This window comes from Hyperolius riggenbachi, chromosome 3 (assembly GCF_040937935.1).
Source record: "Hyperolius riggenbachi isolate aHypRig1 chromosome 3, aHypRig1.pri, whole genome shotgun sequence".
In the NCBI taxonomy this organism is placed as follows: Eukaryota; Metazoa; Chordata; class Amphibia; order Anura; family Hyperoliidae; genus Hyperolius; species Hyperolius riggenbachi.
Genome location: NC_090648.1, coordinates 332,962,426 through 332,987,837, shown reverse-complemented (window position 1 = coordinate 332,987,837; position 25,412 = coordinate 332,962,426). Strand labels below are relative to the sequence as shown.

The window sequence follows — 25,412 nt, the reverse complement described above, 5'->3', positions numbered from 1 at the left end:
TTGCCACACGAACCAGTACTATAGAAGCTATTCAATAGCCTATTCAAAATAGCTGCCTGCTCCACATTTATAATACCAACTCACCTTGAACTCTTGCATGGCAAGTATTGAAAAGACTTTCAAGTCCGCTGCTGTAAATGTCACCAGCTACTCAAATTAAAGAGATTAATACACATGCTGTAATACCGAACATGCTGGAATCTACATTAGTCCTTCAATAACTTATACACATTCCACCTCATGACTTCTTTATGCAAGAATGTAAATAACTTGCTAATCAAATACATATACTTCCCTTAACTTGCTGGAGCCTCATACAGGGCTAATCGCCTAGGCAGGAGATCACAGGTGAGGGAATCGCAGGCAGTTTTCCCGCATGCAGAATTGCATTGGATCCATGTTAATCAATAATTTGATGAGTAAACAGAGGCGTCAAAAGAAAATAAAAATCTTAAACCAATATAAAAGTAAAAAAGTAAGGGTGGACTTACCTCTCTGAACAAAAAGACACTTTTACACTTTTGAAGTCAAGGTTTTAATTGGCACCAGGTACAGTATGCTACCAAAAGTCAAAAGATACTATGTGCACAAGAACTGGGCTTGGCCCGTGAAACACTTCATTTTTGCTAATCATTTGCTAATCACATTATTTTTGCTAATAAAATACCTTGACCACCACGAGTTACATATTCTGTAATGAGAGGTAAGTCCACCCTTACCTCTCACGTTTATATTGTTTAAAGATTGTTATCTCCTGTATGCGCCTCTTACCTCCCACTTTGCAGGGTAGCACAGGGAGCAGTGTAATATTTTCCTGTTCCAGGATTGGTTCTTCTCTTCCTCCTGGAAGCTGCATGCTCGATGGTGTTATACTCTGGCTCTCGATGTACATCATGTGACCGGGACCTGAAGAATGGCAGCATACAGCAAGAGACCCAATGCAGCACTGAATCATGTAAATGAAGCACCGCTTGTGAATAAAGCCCGCTTCCTCGTTTGGGGGGCCCAGAGGGGGGGAGGTCATTGTTATGCCCATAGAACTGTGTTAATTTAATGAGGACAAGCATATCCATCTGTGGATGGGGTAATGTTTGGGCAAACACTGGATTTAATTAATATCAAATGTAATCATTTAATAATAAATGATTAATATAATTATTAATATCAAAATTTATAAATAAATACATAAAGAACTCAACATCAGACTCAGCAGTTAAGACATGTCTGTTAACATTAAAATAATTTTTACATTTAAAAATATAGTGTAATATTAAACCATCTGGATTCCAGGTTGAAGCAATATCTGATATCTGTGTATTTGCTCATTTATGTCACCTGTCAGCCCCAGAGAGCACTGTGTTTTCTAAGCCTTGATTAATTACGCTGTTGGCTAGCAATCCACCCATGAGATGAACAGCAAATGATTGCGTGTCTAAAGTTAGTAAATGATCTCATACGGTTGATTTGTCTTGATAGTTATACTCAAAGCACTTAAATGAATAGCTGAAGCAGCCACTGTTACCGATAGAGCCAGCCCTCAGCACAGAAGCGCACATTCCTGCCATTGATTTCTGCTAGATACATTCAGTCAGGGGAGGAATATTAATAGCATTTTGATCAATTGTACGCAGGCACACATTAGCTCTGGCGGAGAGTCTGCAGAACATGGCTAGTGTTTAAAGTAAACCTGTCACTACAAGGACATGGATTCTGTGTTTCTAGGTGTACAGGCGATGCCTTGACTATATTTCTTGAATCTCACATTGGGAACAATAAACTAAACCAGAAAAATCTAAACCTGCTCCCTATACAGATTCCAGATGACAGGTTCTCAAAGTATTATAACTACTGTATATAGTTGTAGTTGGAATTGGACCTAATTAAGCAGGATAAGCATTTGATGGGCCCAGCTTCAAGCCGTACACAACTGGTATTATATATGCACGCAACACAGAGTTATTTGCATCTCATTGATTACCATTAAAGAGAACCAGAGATGAAGCACCCTCATGTATTTTATTACATTTATCAGTGGGAACATGACAGTAAACACCTACCCTGCTTTTAGTTTCATTGTTATCTGCTTAATTAGTCTATTAGCAACTGTGATAAGAATGCACTGACTATTCAGTCGAGGTTTGACCTGGAATCATTATAGCTGAGTCACTCTTCTGTGTACTCTTTTCAAGCCCAAGCCTTCCCCTCTCCTGGCTTAGATTTCCTGCTTTGCATACTGAGAGCTGTGATGACATAGCAGAGGCTGCTGCTCCTGAGAGAGAAGCTCTGTGGCTGTAATATGATCCCTGTGTGCTCTGTGTGCACTAGATACTGATAATAACGGCAGTTTCATTCCTATGAGAGACACTTCCTACAGGCAGATATCATACCAAAATGAAAGCACATAGATGAAAGGCTGCATTTAGCCTAGATAGCAGCCTAGTCTCATATAGCGAAGACAGCACATCCAGAACAACTGATAACTCGGAAGCAGAAGGGATATGAGCCGGCGGCCATATTTGATTTTTCCTGGAGCAATAATGGATAAAAAACACTAAAAAAAGGCACACCAGAGTGGCAAAATTATCAGGTAGAGCATTTATTCTTTACAAGCTATCAACTGATATGTTTATTTTGTGTGAAACGTTCATCTCTGGTTCCCTTTAAGTATAAACCAAAAGGCTAAGTAATACAGCCAGTTAAGCACTATATTTTAGGGTCCTTTCCTACAGAATCTGTTGTGTTTTGTGCAACACACAATATCATCGCTACGCAATGCAATGATATTCCTATGGTATGTTCACGTAAGGTGCAGTGCGGCATGTACCGTCGGCATAACGCACAGAACGTTGTGAGTTTACTGGACAATGTGACAGTGAAGCATACTTTCATTGTAACGTATCGTCGAACCACACGTCTAATGCACCTTAGAGTGCCTTTTGAACACTGAATTGGCATCACAGGGTGTACAGTGTGGAAAACCCTTAGGCTACATTCACACCAGGGCATTGCATCGGACAATATAAATCGCATGGCAAATGCACTGGAGTTATATTATAATGGCATGTTCACACTGGTGCATTCGCAGTGCAGTGGAGTCCGTTGGCCTAACACAATGGCATCTTGTGTGGTATTGGACAATGTACATGTTTACAATTGCAATGAAGCATGATTTTCATTAACTGTATGCTTTACTGAGTGCTTTTCCCTCTGCATTGTGATCCTGCATTTACAGTGTACAGAACACAATACCCTAGTGTGAACCTACAAAAACCTACTACTCAAAAGAGTGTAATTAATAGGGTGTGCTAAACAGGTGGGTACACGCACTGGTCAAAAATTCCAAAATAGTCACAAACACACTACCAGTATATGCTGTTCAACCACCTGACATTTATTTAGTATCAAAAAGGTATTTTTCATTGATTCATTGATTAATCATAATGAAGCCTGTAAAAAGTTTTATATAGCACACCATAATAATGCACAATTTTACATTAAACGGGGTGTTGCCCCACTGTGTCTCAAACAGAAGGTCCTAAAGGACCGTGCACAGACCAGAAAAAAGGTTGACCATATCACACCATCAACATGGGGAGAGGCGGGCACGGACACCTACAATGCCAAAAGATTAAAGCATCTAATATGCTAATTGCATGTCAAACGTGCCCGCATCACCCCATGCCCCAATACCAAAGTGGTCAACCACAATAAAAATGTGCCCCCCCAAAGCCCCCCCGCAAATCACAGCACCATGCCCTACATGCAGACCTCCACATCAATTTGCCAGCTAACGTGGGTCGTCACCCACAAAAATCATCAACATGACACTTGAACATATAAGTGGCGTATGTGAAAAAAATGTGTCCCACTGCAGATCCAACTTTCAAAAATGGCAAAAAATAAAGTTCCACATTCAGCATCGAAAAATCACTATGTTTCTTCAAAAAGTCTTTTCAGACCGTTTAAGGCTGGTGCACCTAGCCAATTAGCTGTACTGTGAATTTATAGGCCTATGCAGACAAGATAGTTCAATATTTCAGCCAAGCCATATATCAGGACATCGGATTTTCCATGCATGCAATGCATATAAGCGTTGCAGATGTAGATGCCATATACGTTATTTCACATAGTTACCACCTCCTCTGTTGATGCGACATGCAGTGTCCGCATGGACGACTTTTCACCTGCCCATCTAACCGCAGTATCCACGATATATATTTGCGGGAGTATCAAACTCAGGGCCTCAAACTTGTATTTCACCGACCAAGCGGGAGTTCAGTCCTTGGAAATATACGCCATAATTCCGGGCACCGCGCTCCGATCCGGCGGGAGGGCAGAGGGGGGCAGAGAGGCACACCTCAGCGCGTGACGCAGGCCTACGTCGACGCGTTTCACCCCGCCCAGGGACTTCCTCAGGACGTACTGCGTAACTGCGCTGGATCACATGACCGCCTTTTATGCGACCCGGAGGTCGCTTCCGCCAAGAGTTCTTTTGAGCCTTATATGCCATACTGCGCACGTGCATTCCACTCTGTGACATCACATATTACAGTTCACATGCGCAACAGGCTTTATAATCCACATAGCTCCCTCTGGTGGTACAAATCCGTATGCAAACATCTTCTGGTTCTTTTAACATATTCACATACCCCATACCTGCCCAACAGAAAAATTGATGCGACTGCTGACATCTAGTGGACATTATTCAAATAGCCTTTAGTGACTTATCAAACAGCAAACAATACTGTATCATTCCCATTCACGCCATTTAAGCTATACCTTCGAGTAACAATTAGTCCCACATTTACAATTACTGTCCTATCAGTCGAAATGATATATACCCCATATGTCAAACATATCTAGCCCGACCCAATCTGATTATTTTTTAATTTTTTTTTCTGGTCTGTGCACGGTCCTTTAGGACCTTCTGTTTGAGACACAGTGGGGCAACACCCCGTTTAATGTAAAATTGTGCATTATTATGGTGTGCTATATAAAACTTTTTACAGGCTTCATTATGATTAATCAATGAATCAATGAAAAATACCTTTTTGATACTAAATAAATGTCAGGTGGTTGAACAGCATATACTGGTAGTGTGTTTGTGACTAGTGTGAACCTAGCCTGAGGGTGCATTTTGATTGGCCTATAACTGTGCAGGTAAACTCTCATACTACACCAAAGTGGTAAAACTGGTCAGTTATTGGCCAATCAAAATTGGATGTGTGTACTGGGCTTTAGGAAACAAAAACACATCCAATTTTTATTGGTCAATTTTACAACCTCCATGCAGTATGAGAGCTCACTTACACCATATGTTCATAGAATTCAAAGTCTGTTGGCCCTTATACAACCCCAAAGTGGTAAAATTGGCCAGTCATTGGCCAATCAAAATTGGATATCTGTATCAGGTTTTAGGCTACTTTCAGACTGCTTCACTGTTTCTTTTTAAATGACCACTTCAAAAAATGTTGAATTTGAATTGTTTGAAAGAGGTTTTCTTCCCCAGGCTGAAGTGATATTTTAGATCAAGAGAAAAATAAAATGCTTTCACCAAGTAACAACTCTGTAGTCCATTGCTGTGTACAGATAAATGTAGGAACAGTCACAAGATCAATATAGCTCGAAAGAAATGAAACAATAAATGTGCTCACTATGGGTAAATAATTATGGTTTATTAGTGAGGCAATATATAACCCTTTTCTCCAAACCAGACTACATCATACACCCATTTACAAACAACGCAGAGGGAACAATTATTTGTTCGAATAAACACTTGACAATTGTCCCATCAGTACAACTCAGGTGCTGATGTGAAGAGCGGTTTTTAATGGCCATGTCATGTTTACACTAGGACAGACCAGAAGGATTTCAGGGAACTTGTACAAACAAAGTGGTGATACGAAACGGTTATCCTATTACACGTTTTGCTGGCATGCTGAGGTAACACAAGGAATTTAAAAGCCCAAAATGCTCTAAATTCACCAGGATGATTACATCTCCTATGGGCAAAAAAAAAAAAAAAAATATTGTGTTTTAGATAATATCACACTATGAGTACTGAATGCATTAAGTAAAGTTTTACTGTAAACATTAAACATATGCACATACTGTACATGGCCATTAAAAAAAAAAATTAAGACCACTTTGAAAACTGCTTCACCATGATTATGAAAAAAAATCTAGTTTTCCCCTATGTCTCCATGGCAACATACAGAGGGGCAGTTCTCCGCCTCTAACCAGTGAGGAGCTTTCTGCCTCAGTACATGTTTTAAATTGGGCCCCCCACGCATTATATTCATAACAATTCAAATGGCACAACAAAACCTGCCAAGGACACCCACAGCATACAAGGTCTAAGCAGAGAAGAACAGTCTGATTACCACTAAGCATCTATAGAAGTGATCATTAGCAGCATAGCACCATTGAAGAGCTAATACTGTGAATGAAGAAGGAGGACCTCTAGTGGGTGCCTCTAATCCAAGGGCCCCAGTGTGGTCGCAACCCTCTGCATTCCATATTGCTACGCCTGGAAGGGGTAGGTCAGTCCCAGCCTCCACAACATATTTAAACCCATTGTATAGATGGGCACTTCAGCTCTGACTTGAGCCGTGTGATGCAGGGGGAAACTTTGATGGTAGTTGGGGGTTCTCTATTTATTATTTTTGCACTTTAACTTGCTCCTGACCAAATCTGTTTAAGATGAAACATGTTTAGCACTGTTAGCACTGTATATATTGCACTCCCTAATCCTTGTACTATTCCCCTGGCTTGTTTTCAGTAACTGTGTGAGGGAGACCTGCAGCAACTCTTTAGATGCAAAGAGCTGCCATATTTGAGCATTCTGGACAGCTCTATTGCATAGCTAATGCACTTGTATAAGCCGCTGCAGAGTAGTCCAATTGCACACCCCGCACAATACTGTCTTGATTTTATGAAAGAAATAATAGTGCTGTGCAACCAAAGTCTTCAGGGCTAGCCACACCCCACAGCTTGTGTGCTCAGACCAGCTAACTGTTCGCACAATCTGACAGTGAACTGTGGGGGGGATAGACAAAGACACCCACTTTGGTCTGCAATCTATGCACCAACATGTATTTTAAATCCTATGAGTATTGTAAATAAAGGATGTAGTAGTCTTTCAGTAGACCTGTGACAACAAGGTGGTGTGAACTACGACACCACTCGAGTACATTTTTAGGAACCTTGAGTCACATCTTTTTTTTTTTTTCTTTTTCTTGATTAGCTCAGAGCCTAGCCACAGTTTATGAAGGCCCAACCATATTGATAGGCTTCATCACCACGCTCTTGGTGTTGGGCATAAAGTCTCATCATATTTGCTAATCAGAATTTGCCAATCAAATTTAATTATTTCATAAAATTAAATAAAGAAGGGGAGAAAAGAAACAGACCAAAGATGAAGAAAAGTACCGCATCCTCCCGCGTACAAGACGCGCCCCCCCCCCCCTCAGCAACCACGGAAGCAAAACTGTGCACCCCACAGCTCAACATTTATCTACACACTGCCCTATGCTGGACACCACACACGCACACAGACACACGCACAGACACACGCACAGACACGCGCGCACACAGACATGCGCGCACACAGACACGCGCGCACACAGACACGCGCGCACACAGACACGCGCGCACACAGACACGCGCGCACACAGACACACGCGCACACAGACACACGCACAGACCCACGCACAGACACACGCACAGACACACGCACAGACACACGCACAGACCCACGCACAGACACGCGCACAGACACACGCACAGACACACGCACAGACATACGCCCAGACATGTGCGCGCACAAACACACGCACGGACATACGCACGGACACACGCATGGACACACGCACGGGCACACGCACGGGCACATGCACGGGCACACGCACGGGCACCCGCGTGGACACGCACGGACACACGCCCGGACACACGCATGGGCACACGCACGAACACACGCACGGACACACGCACGGGCACACGCACGGGCACACGCACAGACACACCATACACCCACACCACACTACTAACACTCGTTCCAGTTGGGGGGCTGTCCCACACTCCCAGTTGTCCCACCCACTGGAGAACACGGTGAGCAGAAAAGAAATCACCAAGAGAAAAGTGTAAAAGTGTAAAGAATAGCTACTTAACATTACCCTTAGAATAGTATGGCTAGAATTTGAATTTCTCAAAACAAAAATTATACAGCTTTATCCATCTGTTTTGTTCATTGGTAACAGTCATTGGGGCCTCAGGGGGATGTGAGTACTCTATCTCTAAGAGCTCGTTAAATCTAGTGAGCCAACTTGATATTGTAGGGATAGTGTGGGTACCCCAGTGTTCAATAATTAGTTTCTTGCCGATCAAGGTTGAAAACATTAAGAGGTCCATAGATAATTCAGTAGTGGTTTGCAGGCCCTGACCAAAGATTGCCTCTATTTTATTGATACGGAGGTCTAGGTCTGTGTTTACTCTTAAAAAAACCTCAACCTTTTTCCAAAATTTCTGGATTGAGGGGCAGGACCACCAAATGTGGGAATAATGTAAAACTGGATAAGAACATCTCCAGCAAATAGATGGAACGGAACTGTATAATTTATTAAGGGCATCCGGAGTAGAATACCAGCGCATGATTACTTTATATTGCATTAATTGAAGTACTGTATTTTTAGGCATCCAAACATTCTCTATAAAGCTCGACCAGCGTTTATTGTCCAGATTAATTTGCAGTTCACCTTCCCACCTCTCCCTAATTCTGTCCCGTGAAGTGCCCGTGAAGTGCAGCAACGACCCATACAGAAGTGACAAGCTCCCTGGGGGTTTAGTCCTAGCCAGAAACCATTTTTCAAAATTGGAAACTTCCGTCCTAATAGGGCCTAAAGACCTGATTTCTTTGAGTATATAGCTTGATATTTGGTAATATTTAAAAAATGGAAAATGTGGAGGCGGGCTGGCTAGACCGAACCTTCCCAGGAAATCCCAGAGTCTAGTATCTTGTTCTAAACCAGTTCCATTAAGCCAAGTCCTGTCCATCCCTGGGGTAAAGCCAGGGTTATTAACTATAGATAATAGGGGGCATGGTCCTGGGAGTGTTTTAATCAAATATTTAAAAGTAGTCAGAGTTGGGCCTATTAATGGTTGAGTACAGCCTCTAGACAACCTGTTCAGTACCTGTAGATTGCATGACAGGGCAAAATGTTCGTTCAGATATTCTAGCTCCAGATCTGTCCAAAAGCTATGATCTTTGCCTTTCCTCCAGTCTAGTATTCTACCCAAGTGGACTGCTTGGTAATACTTATAAATATCCGGTATAGCCAGCCCTCCTCCTTCCCTCCTTTGAATAAGGTGTCTATGTGAGATTCTACTTTTTTTGCCCCTCCATATAAATCTCTGCAGCACAGCCTGTCCACCTCGAAACCAGGATCTTGGGACAAAAATAGGAAGACACTGGAACACAAAGAGTAATCTAGGGAGGATCATCATTTTGATGATAGATATCCTGCCCAATACATTGAAGCAGGGTCTGTCCCACCCGTCCAGCAATTTTTTACAGTCGGGTAGAAGCCTGTCGTAGTTGGCCCCAAATAAGTCACTCTCATTTGAGCATAATTTTATCCCCAAGTAATCAATACAGCTAGTCTGCCATTTAAATGGTACTATGGATTGAATAGTGTGTCTAGAGAGGGGTGAACAGCCCAGGTCCAGAATAGTGGTTTTCTTTATATTAACTTTAAAATTCGAACAGTGACTGAAGGATTCTAATAATTGAACTGCCCTTGGTATTGATGTGGCCGGTTCTAAAACAGTCAGCAGTAAATCATCTGCATAAGCAAGTATTTTGATTTCATTCTGGCAGGTCTTTAAACCTGTTATCAAATGATCTCTCTGTACAGCCTGAATAAGGGGTTCTAATGCTAAATTAAAGAGGTAGGGTGAAAGGGGACAGCCTTGTCTGACTCCATTGCAAACTGGAAAGTCAGAAAAGACAGCCCCATTAACTTTAATTGCTGAACTTTGATTTGCATAGAGCTTTTTAATTCGGTTGCAAAAGGAGTTTCCTACTTTAACTGTATGTAAGACTTTATATAGATAGTGCCTATTAAGTCTATCGAAAGCTTTTTCGGCATCTATCGCCACCATTGCAGCCTCAACTCCACGTCCACGGACCTTATTACAGAAACCAACAGCAGTGTACACGTTTTCATACAGTTGTTTTTTATTACGGAAACCACACTGTTGTTCCCCCAATAATATATCGTACACTTTAAGGAGTCTATTTGACATCTATATTTATTATAGAGATAGGTCTAAATTTGCTGCAATCAAGGTTTTCCTTTCCTTCTTTAGGAATCACTGTTAGTACTGCTTTATTTGATAGATCCGAGAACGTGGTTGGTGAGTCAACCTCATTTACTAGAGCACAGAATGGTGTCGCCAATTCCTTACAAAAGGTTTGATAGAATTCTGCTATAAAACCATCTGGACCTGGGCTTTTCCCCCTCCCCAGAGCCTGAACCGCAAGAATGAATTCCTCCTCAATAATCGGGGTATTTAGGGACTCTTGTATCTCAGAACTGACCAAGGGAGGTGAATACTGAGATAATAAGTCAGACCCTGGTTCAGTTTGTTCTATAGATTGCAAGTTGTATAGTTTGGAAAAATAGTTAGTAAATCCTATACCTATTTCCTCAGTGCTATTTAATATAGTCCCATTGGGGTCTATTATTTTTTCAATGAAGTTTTCTGATTTTTGCTTTTGAAGCAGGCCTGCGAGAACTTTCCCGGGTGTATTACGGCCGAGTACTAAAACTTTTTTATCGTTTCTAAGCTGTTTTATCATTTTTTCGTTTAGTATTTTATTAACCTGAGTTCTGATAGTTTGCAGTTTCTTAGATATTTCGGTTGTGATTTTTTTTTTATTCAAAAACTCCAACTGACCTAATTTGGCTAACAGGTCCTCCAGTTCCTTTTTTTTTTCTCTATTCCTCCTGATGCCATATTTTATGAGGACACCGCGAAACACACACTTCATTGTATCCCAGAGGGTCTGCTCTGAAACATCAGGAGACCTATTCAACAAGTAGAAATCACTAAGACTAGTTTTTATTTCGGTGATCATGTCAGGTATTGAAAGTAGTCCTAGATCTAACCTCCATTCTCTTCTTGTAACCTGTTCCTTTTTCCATGTCAAGGACATAAGGATTGGGGCGTGGTCTGATAGTGTAAAATTGCCAATCTTAATCTCCGTAATATTTTGTATCAAATCTTGAGGAACCAGAAAAAGATCAATACGAGTGTATGTCTGATGTCTTGGAGAAAAAAAGGAATAATCTCTTTTATTTGAATTAAAAACTCTCCATGCATCAAGTAACTTTTCTGCATGTAGAGATTTTTTAATCTTCTGAATACTACGGAGTGATATGCTTGACTTCCCTCGAGAGTTGTCCAAAATAGGGTCTAGCGTCATATTAAAATCACCTGCTATAATGATTTTTCCTTTAGCTATTAAATTTACTTTCTCAAGTAAATTTAAAATAGTTTTAGTTTGGCCAGTATTGGGTGCGTATAGGTTAGCTAAGGTGATTAATTTCCCATAAACTTTCCCTACTAATATTAATATGCGGCCTTCCTCATCTGAATAGGAGTTTTCTACAGTAAATTGAGTTTTGGAGCCAACTACAATGGCCACCCCCCCTTTCTTACTCCTGTTAGAGTTAACATACCAGTCAAATTTTTTATTAGTGCATACTGGTTTAAAGTCTTTTTTAAAGTGTGTCTCTTGGATAAAGGCAATGTCGGTTTTATTTCTGGATAAAAATTCTAAGATTCGACCTCTTTTAACCCCTGAGTTTGCCCCTTTGACATTATAAGATACTAATTTTAATTCTTCCATAATGATATAATAATTGTTGATTGATCCAGCCATAACTCTTAAAAAGGGTAGAAATACTCCTAGTGTGTAAAGAATTAAAATTCATTTTATTTTCCTCTATCTTAAGGACAGAAAACATGAAAAATAAGACAAAAAGTGAAAGGAGATGTCCAAAAGAAATAAAAAAAAGGTAAAAAGGAAGAAAGAAGTAAAGAACATGAGCTACGTCCAAAATTGTAGACTGAGAGATGGTTCCTATTCCGGCCCAACCTCAGTCCATGGTTAGGTACCAGGAGAATGTTGACCACCTGGCAGTATGTTGGATACCTAACTGGTGTCATTTCGACACCTTGTTTCGCCTAATCTTGTACAGTCAGGCAAAACAGATGGAAAGGAGTAATTACTGACTTCAATGCCCAGGGCAGCGAGATTTTACCAAATCTTAACTGTAAGGCTCCAACAGGCTAATCAGTCTTGAGTCACATCTTGACTCCCGTGTTGCATGATTCATTTTTCCTGTACGAATACCGCCCTTGTTTATTGGATTAACTCTGGAGTGAGGGCGGTATTCAGCATAAGAAAGGTAAGGTCGTCAGGAAACTAGGCCCTTTGCACAGGCATGTGCTCCACCATGATCGAGGAGCTCAGAAACTGTACAAATGTGTAACACAGGTATTGCATACACAAGGTGAAACTACTTACACAGCATCATTCATCTGGTCACTCTGAGCATGATTTACTGAGCCATCTCTAGAGATCTCCCAGCATTCCCTAGTGGGCAAATCATAAACACTTCAGCAAGCCTGGAGTGGAGGGATTACACACCATCTGTCAGTAAATGCTGAGGATTGCCCACCTTCACTGGGTCATATCAGGGTAGTTGAGAGTATTGTGAATTAGTTATTTTAATATGCCCCTTGCATGCAGCATCCAAGAATTATATATATATATATATATATATATATATATATATATATATATATATATATATATATATTTTTTTTTTATTTTTTTTTTAATTAATAACAATAAAGATGTCAAAGACCAAACAATGTATTATAATACTATTGCTGTGCATTTCTATCATGCTTTCATCTGACTCAGTGGATAGCAGCGTACACAGAATAATTTGTCACCACTGTCCATGAAAGGAACACACAATGGGGTATATCCACTAAATACCGGTAAGCCTAATGTGTGCAGGCAGCGGATGTTAAGTCTACCAGGATTCATGCAAATTATATAATGTTGGGAATACATAATGAGTTTTTTTTGGCAATTTACTAGTCAATAATCGATTTGCCGATCAATTTCCATTCACTTCTATGAGAAAATCGATCAGAAAAACGATTGAAATCAGATCGGACCTGTCAGAAATGATCTATCGAGCCATCTGCCAAAAAAAACCTCATTGTGTATTCCCAGCATAACACCTAACATCGTTTGCTTAAAGGGGTTCTTTCGCGAAAAAAGTAGGCAGTTAAAAAATGTGACAGATGACAGGTTTTGGGCCAGTCCATCTTTTTAAGGGGGATTCTCAGGGCTTTCTTTGTTTTCAACAGCATTTCCTGAACAGCAGTTTAACTGCCAAAATAGCAAGATACCAGCCGGCCTCCCTAATCACTTGCACACTATTATGTCAGTTAGATTTTGCAACTGCTGTTCAGGAAATGCTGTTGAAAACAAAGAAAGCCCTGAGAAAAAGATGGACTGGCCCAAAACCTGTCATCTGTCACATTTTTTAACTGCCTACTTTTTTCGCGAAAGAACCCCTTTAACTCAAGTCATGCATGCAACACCCACATTGCTCGTCGATGTTTTTTGCGTAAAGTTATAAAGGGTTTAATGAATATACCGTAATATGTTTAACTACCGTCAAAGTCTTTCCATAGTGTGGGGCCAATTTGGGAAAAAGTTAATTATGGTAAGCTACCAGTATGAGTGCCTGGAGGAAACCGATGCAACACACGGTAATTGGTGGGGAGGGGACAGAAAATGTTTTCCCCCCACACATGTATGTCCTTCCCAAAGCTGCATGAGTTTTCATTGAGTGCTCTGAATGCCTACTGTATTCCTAAAACATACTAGCGAGTCGTCTACAACCCATACTGACCCTACTGTGTGTATGACGAGGGGCCTGTAAAGCACTGGGGAAGATGTCAGTCCTATATAAATACTGAATAATAATGGACTAGTGTGCACTGTAAAGAGCTGCTGTAACTGAAACACTTCATACTAGAAAACATCCTATGGCTCCAGGGGATACACTGGGCTGCAAACAGTTAAAATATACCTCAAATCTGATAAAAGTAGCTTCTTCCAGCCCCCCATAACCAAAGTGGCCCATCAGCATATTTGTCCTCCACTTCTTAGAGCTACTGTGGCCCCTCTTTGAAAGCTCTGGCCTGGCTTAGTGTCAGCTATGGTGCATGCTGTGGCCTGTCCACATGCCTCCTTGATTGCGCTCCAGGAGCGCCAATGATTCGAAAAGTGCACAGAAGCCCTGACAGTGTGAACCAGCGCTTAAGAGGGGAGCTTTTAGTTTCATTAAACAGTAATTTTCTTGTATATCGCAAAAAACATTCAATAACCTTCTCTATAACCGAGATACTCTTCTGCAGATGACAGTACACAAGCATCATTCCCATCAAGCTGAAAAATGGGAAAAAAATGGGACTTTTAAATGAAAGATGGACGGTTCTACTGCACGCTTGTCAAGCAGTTCAGCGTTCAATCTGCTGCCCACAAGCACCATTCAGTGCTTGACAGGTGGTGTTACTCTGTGGCAGAAAGTGCGACATGTAACTATGCTCAGATGTGAATCTATGGGGGGTGCTAGTTGACCGCTGGTACCGAGTGCTAACAAGCACCCGGCTGATGCACAAGTGCAGGTGACACACTGTGAATTTACAACATGGCTGTAAGAGGCCTGAGGCTGGTTTCAGACTGGCAACCAGCGTTATGGGATCGCTGGGGTGCGATGATCGCATCGCAACGCTAAAAATAGCCTTCGGGGATTACCTCAGTAATCTCCCTTCTGGCTGCAGGCCAAGCAGGAAGTGAGACTCTCTAGCACTCACTTCCTGTGGCCGAAATTAGAATTGTGCGGAAGTGTATTGAAAAAATACACTTCTGCACATGCGTGCCGCAATGTGAATGCAGAAAATTAAAAAAAAGCTGTCTCCATAAACTTAAATGACTTCCAGTCACTGCACATGGCCGTGCGTGTTGCCCAACAACGTGTTGTTTCCGCATTAAATCAGGTGATGGATTGCATGCCATTGTGCCAGGTATGAAATGCCTCAGATTTTCATTGGTGTAGCATTAATATGCGGCAAAACAAGGTGACGCAATGCACCAGTGTGAAAGGGGCCTTGAGATATTACAGTTACAGCACTATCCCGATTGTAGAAATCAGGAAGGTTGCTGCATCTGGTAATGGGTGGACTCCTTCTTTTGTTACTGCAAAGAGGGTCTGTAAAGGTTCATGCACACCTACCAACTATCAACCAAACTTGTCTGTTAAGCCCCACACAACTTTTTTTGTGAAACAAGTTGAAACTAAAAAAAAAAAGTATTTTGCCATCGTTCAAACAGCTGATAAGACTGATAAGAAGTCAATCCAACCGTTGGATTGACTTCTTAACAGCTTTTTGAACAATAGCAAAATACTTTTTTTTAGTGGTTCCGACTTGTTTCACAACAAAAGCTGTTTGACAATTGTGCTGCACAAAAGACCGCTGTTGAGCGTGTGAATGGGGCTTAACAGATGAGATTGGTAGATAGTTGGTAGGTGTGTATGAACCTAAAGGCTTTATTCACATTTGCATAGCTCCCAATTGTTCCTGTTTTGGAAGGACTGTCCTTTTGGGGACAAATCCCTCTGCCACTCTTCCTACTCACTGCACAGCAACTTCCAATAGATTTCAGCATGAAACCTATTGGAAATCATCTGTGTACCCCAATGTACAGTGTTGAAAGCTCACTTGTCCACCGGTGCAAATCCGGGGCTTCTCCGATGTCCTTTGCATTTCCGCTCTTTGTCCTTCCTTCCTTCCTGGTGAGTCTCACACATTCTGTTATCTTTGAGTATCATCTTACTAATGAACTACTGGATGCTCTGGGTCTTATCCAGGGCAGTGGCTTTGACACTCACCAAGCCATGCCAGCCCTCTTTCCAACTATCATACAGTCTCTGGGTGTACGTTTTGGGGTGGAAACGTACCATACATTGGGGGATATTCACTAACCTGTGGTGAGTAGAATAACAAGTGTCTTACCACACGGGTAGAGCGCAATGTATTGCATGTAATGTATTGCTTTACGCTCTACTTTTGATGCATAACAATTTACATACATTTTTCTGCACTGTTCAGTGCATATACCCATTGTGAGGAACATCAGGATTCCTCATTTATAGCCTCTGTATCCTCCTTTGGCTAGCTAACTATCAGGGTATCTGATGAATGACAGGGCACACAAGTTTGGATGGAATGGATTTTGTTCTTCCCATTGAGCTAGCTCTTTTTACCATTTGCTGCTATTTTCCTTGCCTACTGATTGATACCATGGTAATCACTCTTAACTTCCTTTCCTCATTTTACTGAGATTCAGCCACCCTTGCCGAGTTGAGAGATATGGTGATGTGCATGTGTATGTGTATTTTTCAGACTTGAGTCTAAAACTCTTTTATGCAAGCTAGATAGCTGTTGTCTGAAATAAAGGCCTGATACACACTTGCAATTGGCCAATCACTGACCAATTTTACCACCTCCATGGAGTATGAGGGTTTATCTACACAATTTGCTCATAATATTCAATATCTGTTAACCCTCATACTAGTTGGAGGTGGTAAAATTGGTCAGTGATTGTCCAATCATAATTGAAAGTGTGTTCCAGGCTTATTTCATCCTGTTTTGCTCTATGTAGAGTGTGAAAAACTGCAGGAAGCATCCCAAAGCAGGACTAAGTCGACTAAACAGTATTAAAATTACATACTACGTATTGTTTAGGAGAAAAGGTGAAGCGAGGTGTGTGCACCAATGAATCATATAGCAATGCTAATTTATAAAAGTATCAAAATGTATTTAATTAATCTGCAAACAAACAATAATCACTAAAAACAAACCCCATATGGAGCGGCCGTCCACCACACCAGAACCAACTCGCACACAAGCATGCACACCTAACATCGATCACCTAGCGTGATCTCGGGCCCATATGAATGACATCTGGAACAGAAGCTTTTCCACAAAGGCTAAAATTAGCCAAAATGTGTTCCACGCTGTATAGATAAATGTCCTTAGTGGAAAGTAAAGCACAGTATGTAGCAAAAGCATATGTGTCAGCTCAGAGGATACAGCAAGGCTGGCAGGCTCCAAAAAGCATCCAGAAAATGTGCATCAAAAAAGCCCAGTTCATGCATTCAAGAGCCAGCAAGGCATGTTATGCAGCAGTGGACAAAAGCAGGCAAAGTTCATGCAGCAGTTTGCTCAGGTTAGTATCCAAGTGGAGAGCCTGAATACAGTTGCAGAATCAGATATCATACTGTACCACTCCGGTTGACGATGCGTGTAGCTGGTTCAGTGCTGTAGTCTATCACCGCATCACAGAGTCCAGGTCCATGTAAGGGACGTGCGTGGAGGGGTTGTCCCAGTCCCCACAGCGTGAGTCTCCTCAATGAGAGTAAACGCTGACAAGCGCTAGGGTAGAGTGCTTGGTGATGCCAACAACTGTGTGTGATTTCCAAGTAAAAGGCTTTACCGCTGGTACAAGACTTGCTTCCACTTTCAGTAATGGTGTAGTGAATACTTTGCCATTCGGGAAAATGTGCCCTTCTGAAAATTTCAGTGAAGAGGGAAGCCACTTATTTCTTCAATATCCAATATGCCACAGGAAGTTGTGATTGGATGGTGGCCCAATAGTGATTATAAAAGGCACATGGAGGCCAGAAATGCACACACTCATGAGACCAACATTATTCACTGCATCCTGCCAGTATCATCAGGGCAAGTGCGCACTGTAAGCTACAGCTTCCTCAAGCCTATCCCATCCACCCTCACCTGCAGGACAAAACATTACATACTAGCTGGTCACTGGAGATGATCACTAAGGGCTGGTTCAGGCGGGCATCTGCTGTTTTTACCGCCAACGTTCAGGACTTGGCATTAAACCCTCCCATTTAAGTGAATGGGAGCATTTGTACTAAGCTTTTACCGATGTTCGGGTCCCGATTTTCCCTGGCATTCAAGGCGCCCCTGGATGCTACATGTAGTGTCCTGGGGCAGTTAACCGCCACGGGGTAATGTTCCCCTAGGGGAGGAAAACCGCCGACCACATCTGAAAGCTACGTGAAGGCTGCTGAAAGCCTGACTGCGTCGCCGCCGCGACGCCACAGAAAGCCGGGCAGACGCCCGTGTGAACCAGCCCTAATGATCAATTTGTGTGCCAAAATCTACAATGTATGTAGTTTTAGTAAATTAAAAAAGGTTCTTTGTACAGTTTCTTATTGTGCATGATAGGGTTACAGCTAATGGGTCATATAGAGTGTGGACACTAGATTTAGCTATATGAAAATACTTTTCATGCCACTAGCAGGTGGATGTTTTCAAATTACAAACATCACATGACTGTCAGTTTACTCATTTGTATTCCAGTAGCTTACACGTTTTGCAGTTTTTCACTTTTTGTTGTATTAATTAAAGGCATAATTTAAAATGCAAATAAACTATCTTTGTATCGGAGAAAACAATAGACCTGTACATTATTTGCCATCTGCTGCATGTGAAATGTTAGAAACAAATGAACTGACACTTCATGCTGTGTGACAAATGTGTGCCGAGCAATCATGCCAGCGCATTGTAAATATTTAATGTACCGCATGTCTTGCTTGGCTGATCAACATATTGAAATGGATGCCTGATAAACAAGAAATATGTGATTAGACTAAACACCAAGAATTTGTGAAAACTTCGGCAACTGAACAATGCTTTTTCTTATAGCAACTTTGGGGAAAAATAGGCCACAGACATGCAAAATAAGATCACTAATAAGAAATTATATAAAACCAGTATAGGCTACTGAACTCTCAAATATAGTGCCCCAAGCAAGCAGATTGGGATGGCTGCAGCTGTGAAAGCACTACCTCTGTGGCAGAGGGCAGAACAGCAGTCAGGGAACTGTTGCTTACATTTCGCCCGAGTCTTCAGGCTTTGTCAAGGCTGTGAAGCCATCCCATTCTGCTCTAAGGGCTGGCTCACTCTTGGAAAATAAATCACGATTTTCAATAGAATGAGAATCTCATTGCAATCACCCCCAAAATGCTGCATGCAGCCCGTTTGCAAATCGCAGACGCTGCAATGAGAATGATCCCCAAGGGATACATTAGTAAAAGCACTCAAGTGTGAACCAGCCCTAACAGCGTGTCTCACCCAGGACACCGTGCTTAGACCTGACAGGCAACACAGAAGAGAGGTTACCAAGTGGTGACCAGCACCGGCTTCTCTTTGGACAAATCTGTGGTTTGCACAGCCCTTTGCATCCATCGACTCTGGCCATGCAATCCTGGGACTTGGTGAAATCAGCCCTAATCCCTTGTTACATGGCCAATTTGATTGCAATACAACAGAACCTTGTTATGGTTAAGGCCCGGTTCACATTAGCGTTCCTTGTCCGGATTTTCCTGATCTGATCCGGACCGTATATTGTACAAACGGAACGTACGTTCCGCATAGCAATGCAAAGTCTATGCGGACGTTCACACGTGTCCGTTCCGTACAGTACGGAGCCGGACCGGATCCGGACACTTTTCCTACATGCGCTATTTTTTGGGTCCGGATCTCCGGCCCACGCACCCGGACCGGAGCCGGACCTGACAGCACCATCCGGAACACAGACACCAATGGGGAACGGAAGGCACAGAACACACTGCCTACAAAAACCTGACGTTCTACCCCACTTCCTATGCGTATCCAAGCGGCCATTTCGGATGGGACACATGGGCCAAGCATGTCTGGAGTGGAGCAGCAGTGACAGACGTGCTGGAGCTGTTTGGCAGAATGTCGGAGGTGAGGCCTACAGAGGAGGAACCTGATTCTACAGGTGCACCTTCTGCTGACCCCAACATTTTTTAATTTAAATTTCACCATTTTTTGCCCACGGATCCAGATGGCAGCCTCATGCATGCCTGATACAAACAGACCGGATCGGAACCGTACGGTTCTGATCAGGTCCTGATCCGATCAGGATCCGGTCCGTTTACTAGCCAAAACGCAAGTGTGAACGGGGCCTTATTCTTATAGTAATCCTCTGTCTATACAGTATAATCTCATTATAATAAACACTGATATAGTAAACTTTCGGGTATAGTAAACTACCTACACGTCTGAGGAAGTCCGCATCCGACAAAACTCATCACGTGTGCGCGTGACGTCCTTGAGTGGGCGGAACCACCACTCCCCCGTGCCTCCACATACTTCCTTCCCACACGGCATGGCATTTTGGACTCTGCGCACCGCCATCAGCCTGCTTGCGGTGGCATGTGGCTGGAGCATTATATCGCGTGCCCGAGCACGATCTTTTCCTTCTTCGGATTCCACATGGGAGCAGAGTTGATGTCTGAAATGGATCCTATGGGAGATAATGCTATGAGGGTCACATGAGTCACCCCAACAGGTGCTAGTGCCATCTTTGCTACCCCTTATTTATGCCACTTAGGGTGTGGGAAGGTTTGACATTACATGTCAGTAATGGCTGCGTAAGTGGTCACCCAGAGGTGTGTTAAGCATAACACACGGGGTCTGAGCTGCACTATGGAACTGTGTCCAAATTTATTCTATTGTCCCAGCAGAATGTCATGTCCTTGTGCAACAGATTAAAATTGGGCCTGAAGATTGCAAGGATTGTTTGGCTCTAGGAGTGCACTCCAATAGAAACTGCTATGCCATTAGGGTCTATGTTGCCACCAGTTTTTATAGGGGGATAGGTTATTTTAATTGTGTCTTTGTATTTTGATACTAAATGGTTGTCAACAATAAAATTTGATTGTGCAATAGCCCTGTGCTGCCTTATAGTATTTTTTTCCATACTGGTTGTTGAAAGGTGAGACAGGCTTAACCTCCCTGGCGGTCTATTCAGCGCTGCCGTTTTTTTAAATTTTTTTTTTAAATCATGTAGCGAGCCTAGGGTTGGCTACATGATAGCCGCTGCTCAGCGGCATCTCCCCAGCCCCTCCGATCGCCTCCGGCGATCAGGAAATCCCGTTCAATGAACGGGATTTCCTGGAGGGCTTCCCCCATCGTCATGGCGACGGGGCGGGATGACGTCAAAGGGAGTCCCGATCCACCCCTTAGCGCTTCATTTTTCTGAAGAGTAGCAACATGGGGGTCTCAAAACAACTCTCAAATGACCTGAAGACAAAGGGGAAGGATACAGAAACCTGTCTCAGATTTCAGCTTTCTGTTTCCACAGTTAGGAACATATTGTGGAAATGGAAGACCACAGGCTCAGTTCAAGTTAAAGCTCGAAGTGGTAGACCAAGAAAAATATCAGATAAACAGATGTGACGTATGGTGAGAGCAGTCAGAGTCAACCTACAGACCAGCACCGAAGATCTATAACATCATCTTGCTGTAGATTAAGTCACTGTGCATCATTCAACCTTTCGGTGCACTTTACACAAGGTGATGCTGTATGCAGAGGAATCCTTTCCTCCACAGCACAAACAGAGCCGCTTGAGGTATGCTAAAGCACATTTGGACAAGCCAGCTTCATTTTGGAATAAGGTGCAGTGGACTGCTGAAACTAAAATGTAGTTATTTGGGCATAACAAGGGGCGTTATGCATGGAGTAAAAACACAGCATTTCAAGAAAACCACCTGCTACCTACAGTAAAATATGGTGGCGATTCCATCATGCTGCAGGGCTGTGTGGCCAGTGCAGGGACTGGGAATCTTGTCAAAGTTGAGAGATGCATGGATTCCACTGAGTATCAGCAGATTCTGGAGACCAATGTCCAGGAATCAGTGACAAAGCTGAAGCTGCCCCGAGGCTGGATCTTTCAACAAGACGACCCTAAACACTGCTCAAAATCCACTAAGGCATTCATGCAGAGGAACAAGTACAACGTTCTGGAATGGCCATCTCAGTCCCCTGACCTGAAAATCTATGGTGTGAGTTAAAGAGAGCTGTCCATGCTCGGAAGCCATCAAACCTGAATAAACTAGAGATGTTTTGTAAGGAGGAATGGTCCAAAATACCTTCAACCAGAATCCAGACTCTCAATGGAACCTACAGGAAGTGTTAGCAGGCTGTAATTTCTGCAAAAGGAGGATCTATTAAATATTCATTTCATTTATTTTTTGTGGTGCTCAAATTTATGCACCTGCCTAATTTTGTTTAAACAATTATTGCACACTTTCTGTAAATACAATAAACTTAATTTCACTTCTCAAATATCACTGTGCGTCTCCTATATGATATATTTAACTGACATTTATCGTAACAACCAAGGATTTGTACAGGAAAATCATTACGATTAACGTTGCACAAACTTTCACATCCCACTGTATCTCTTCCTAAGGCAATGATGCTCCTGGTAGCATGTGGAGCACAGTACAGGCTACTTGTAGTGCAGATCAAAGTGGGCATACTCCCTGTAAAACTAAGGAGAGTGGAGAAGAGTGCAAAGTCCCACCCATGGAGCTTATAGATGCAAGTGGCTTATTATGACTGGCTGTATTTTGAAGAGAGGCTCAAGTGTGAGCAAAGTTTTGCAGGACACGTGCTGAAAGTCCTGCCCACAGAGGTATCAGAGCCATGCACAGAAAATGAGTGGCTGCCTGTATTCAGTGACTGCTGTAATTTTTAAGGAGCCCTGGATACTGTACTACTGATTTGTCTAGCATGTTTATGCAGCCCTAAGGTTTTCTTAAACTTGTAGTCCACCAAATGTGAAAGTGCTTGTACCGTATCGCTAATGGGAAGACAGAGTTGCTCCTTTGCAGCAGAGAATGTACCCGGGCATGCTGGGCCATTTCTAGGATAATAAACCACTTTTCCTGTTCCTTCGAGTTTACTATAACGAGATCATACTGTAGTAAACTCTCTCCCCAGGTCCCGACCATGCATCTGTATACTACTTGGCCAGGTCCCTTGGAGTTCACCATAAAAAGATTCTACTAGCCTGTACACACGCCAGATGAAACTCTCGCAAGATGGCAGATGACTACCTCGGGCAAGACTCTAGCATGTACAGTGGTTTGCAAAAGAATTCGGCCCCCTTGAAGTTTTCCACATTTTGTCATATTACTGCCACAAACATGAATCAATTTTATTGGAATTCCACGTGAAAGACCAATACAAAGTGGTGTACACATGAAAAGTGGAACAAAAATCATACGATTCCAAACATTTTTTTTACAAATAAATAACTGCAAAGTGGGGTGTGCATAATTATTCAGCCCCCTTTGGTCTGAGTGCAGTCAGTTGCCCATAGACATTGCCTGAGGAGTGTTAATGACTAAATAGAGTGCATCTGTGTGTAATCTAATGTCAGTACAAATACAGCTGCTCTGTGACGGCCTCAGAGGTTGTCTAAGAGACTAATGGGAGCAACATCACCATGAAGTCCAAAGACCACACCAGACAGGTTATGGATAAAGTTATTGATAAATTTAAAGCAGGCTTGGGCTACAAAAAGATTTCCAAAGCCTTGAACATCCCACAGAGCACTGTTCAAGCGATCATTCAGAAATGGAAGGAGTATGGCACAACTGTAAACCTACCAAGACAAGGCCGTCCACCTAAACTCACAGGTTGAACAAGAGCGCTGATCAGAAATGCAGTCAAGATGCCCATGGTGACTCTGGACAAGCTGCAGAGATCTACAGCTCAGGTTAGGGAATCTGTCCATAGGACAACTATTAGTCATGCGCTGCAAAAAGTTGGCGTTTATGCATAAGAAGTCCTGTTTGCAGTTTGCCATAACCCATGTGGGGGACACAGCAAACATATGGAAGGTGCTCTGGTCAGATGAGACAAAAATGGAACAGGGAAACACTGCCTATTCAGTAAATAGACTTTCCATCTGAATCACATGCTGGTGTGATTTTGGATGGCACGCATCAAAATCAAGTTGGTTGTGGCTGTGCACAGAACAGGTGCAGCATCAGATTCTGAAAGAAATTCAGTGGAAATAGGCCCTTAGCCTAGTGTATTATCTGGTACGGGCCATTGTATGCATGGGATGTGGATGACTGATTAATTTGTAGGTGAATATCGGACCAGTCCTTACTGTCATTAACGTTCTATGACAGAGCTCAGTTCAGCTAGTTAACATGAGTTGCACAATGCAGTCTAATTCACTGAAAGTTAATGCATCAGGCCCTTTGTAGCAGCTTCGTAATAGTAACTGAATGCACGTCATGCTGATTTTGGATTGACCGAATACCAAACTGCTATTTGCATTTAACTTGCATATAATTCAGAACTGGCACCACTGATCATCTCTAGGCAACAACGCTTCTAGGAGCAGCAACAGACCAAAAGTGGAATGACACTTTTACTGCCACCAAAAATTACCTTTAGTGATATCAGAAGAGTTTAGGAATTAATGCTGTACAGACATGCTGCCACACAGTCTGTGTTCTGTGAAGAGGGGATGACTTGTATCCCCACTACAAGAACTAATAGGAAAATAGAAGCCAGGAGAGCAGGATCCAAAAGTTAATCTCAGGTAATATTGAGAGACACCTGTACTTAAGCTAGGTTTACGTGCGAGTCAAATAAACACCCGACCTAACCTCCACGTGAGTGTTCCAAGCTCTCTGCCTAGAGTAGTGTGTGAAATAATATGACATGGTGGAGCCAAAAGGTGAAGGAGACATGCACTGAATTTCCATACCAAAAAGCACATAACTGAACTGCATGGCCGGGTCCTGTGGTGATTAATGGTTCATCACTTGTGGCATAGGTCTGTGGTGATTACCGAAACTTAATACAATGTTGAACAAAGCAAGTTTTGATATTAATGTTCAGAAGTGAATATAAACAAAGCATAGATGCAAAGTGGTGGACAGATCCTTTTCATGGGACTTGCATATTTGGAGCTGAGCAACAACGGACTACAGCTCATTGCAGGAAGGCAGATCAGTCAGAAGTGACCATACAACTCTTGAAGGAGGAAGGTCATTAGAGGTCAGACTACAATGCATGGAGGTAGCAAAGGCCATGACAAGAATTTAGTATTGAAATGGTCTGTACGTTGATTTCTTTAGCTGCACAGTTCACCATCCACCTCATCCATATAGTTTTTAGGATAAGAAATTGGCAGATTTGAACAATCACTACATTGATACCGGTTCTCCGCTTGTGCTTTACAGGAATTCAAAATCTAACTATAGGAACAAGATGCACATGAAGGTGTCTTATGCTGGGTACACGCGTTGCGTTTTTGTCATGCGATAGATGGATCAGATAGCTAAAATCCGTCATGTCAGATATTACTCCCGCTCGATTTCTCATA

The 25,412-nt window shown here is 42.3% G+C and overlaps 1 protein-coding gene across 3 annotated transcripts in view; it reads left to right on the top strand.

Annotated features, from left to right (window-relative positions):
* PPM1H (protein phosphatase, Mg2+/Mn2+ dependent 1H) overlaps positions 1-25,412 on the top strand; it is a 303,440-nt gene that overhangs the window by 235,247 nt on the left and 42,781 nt on the right. The window contains exon 11 of one of the 3 annotated variants that reach the window (XR_011030451.1): positions 12,018-12,080. The gene's annotated coding sequence lies outside the window, so the exon portion shown is untranslated. Of the gene's footprint in view, positions 1-12,017; positions 12,820-25,412 lie in introns of those variants that run through there. The other 2 variants (XM_068276885.1, XM_068276883.1) reach the window with 2 other exon arrangements.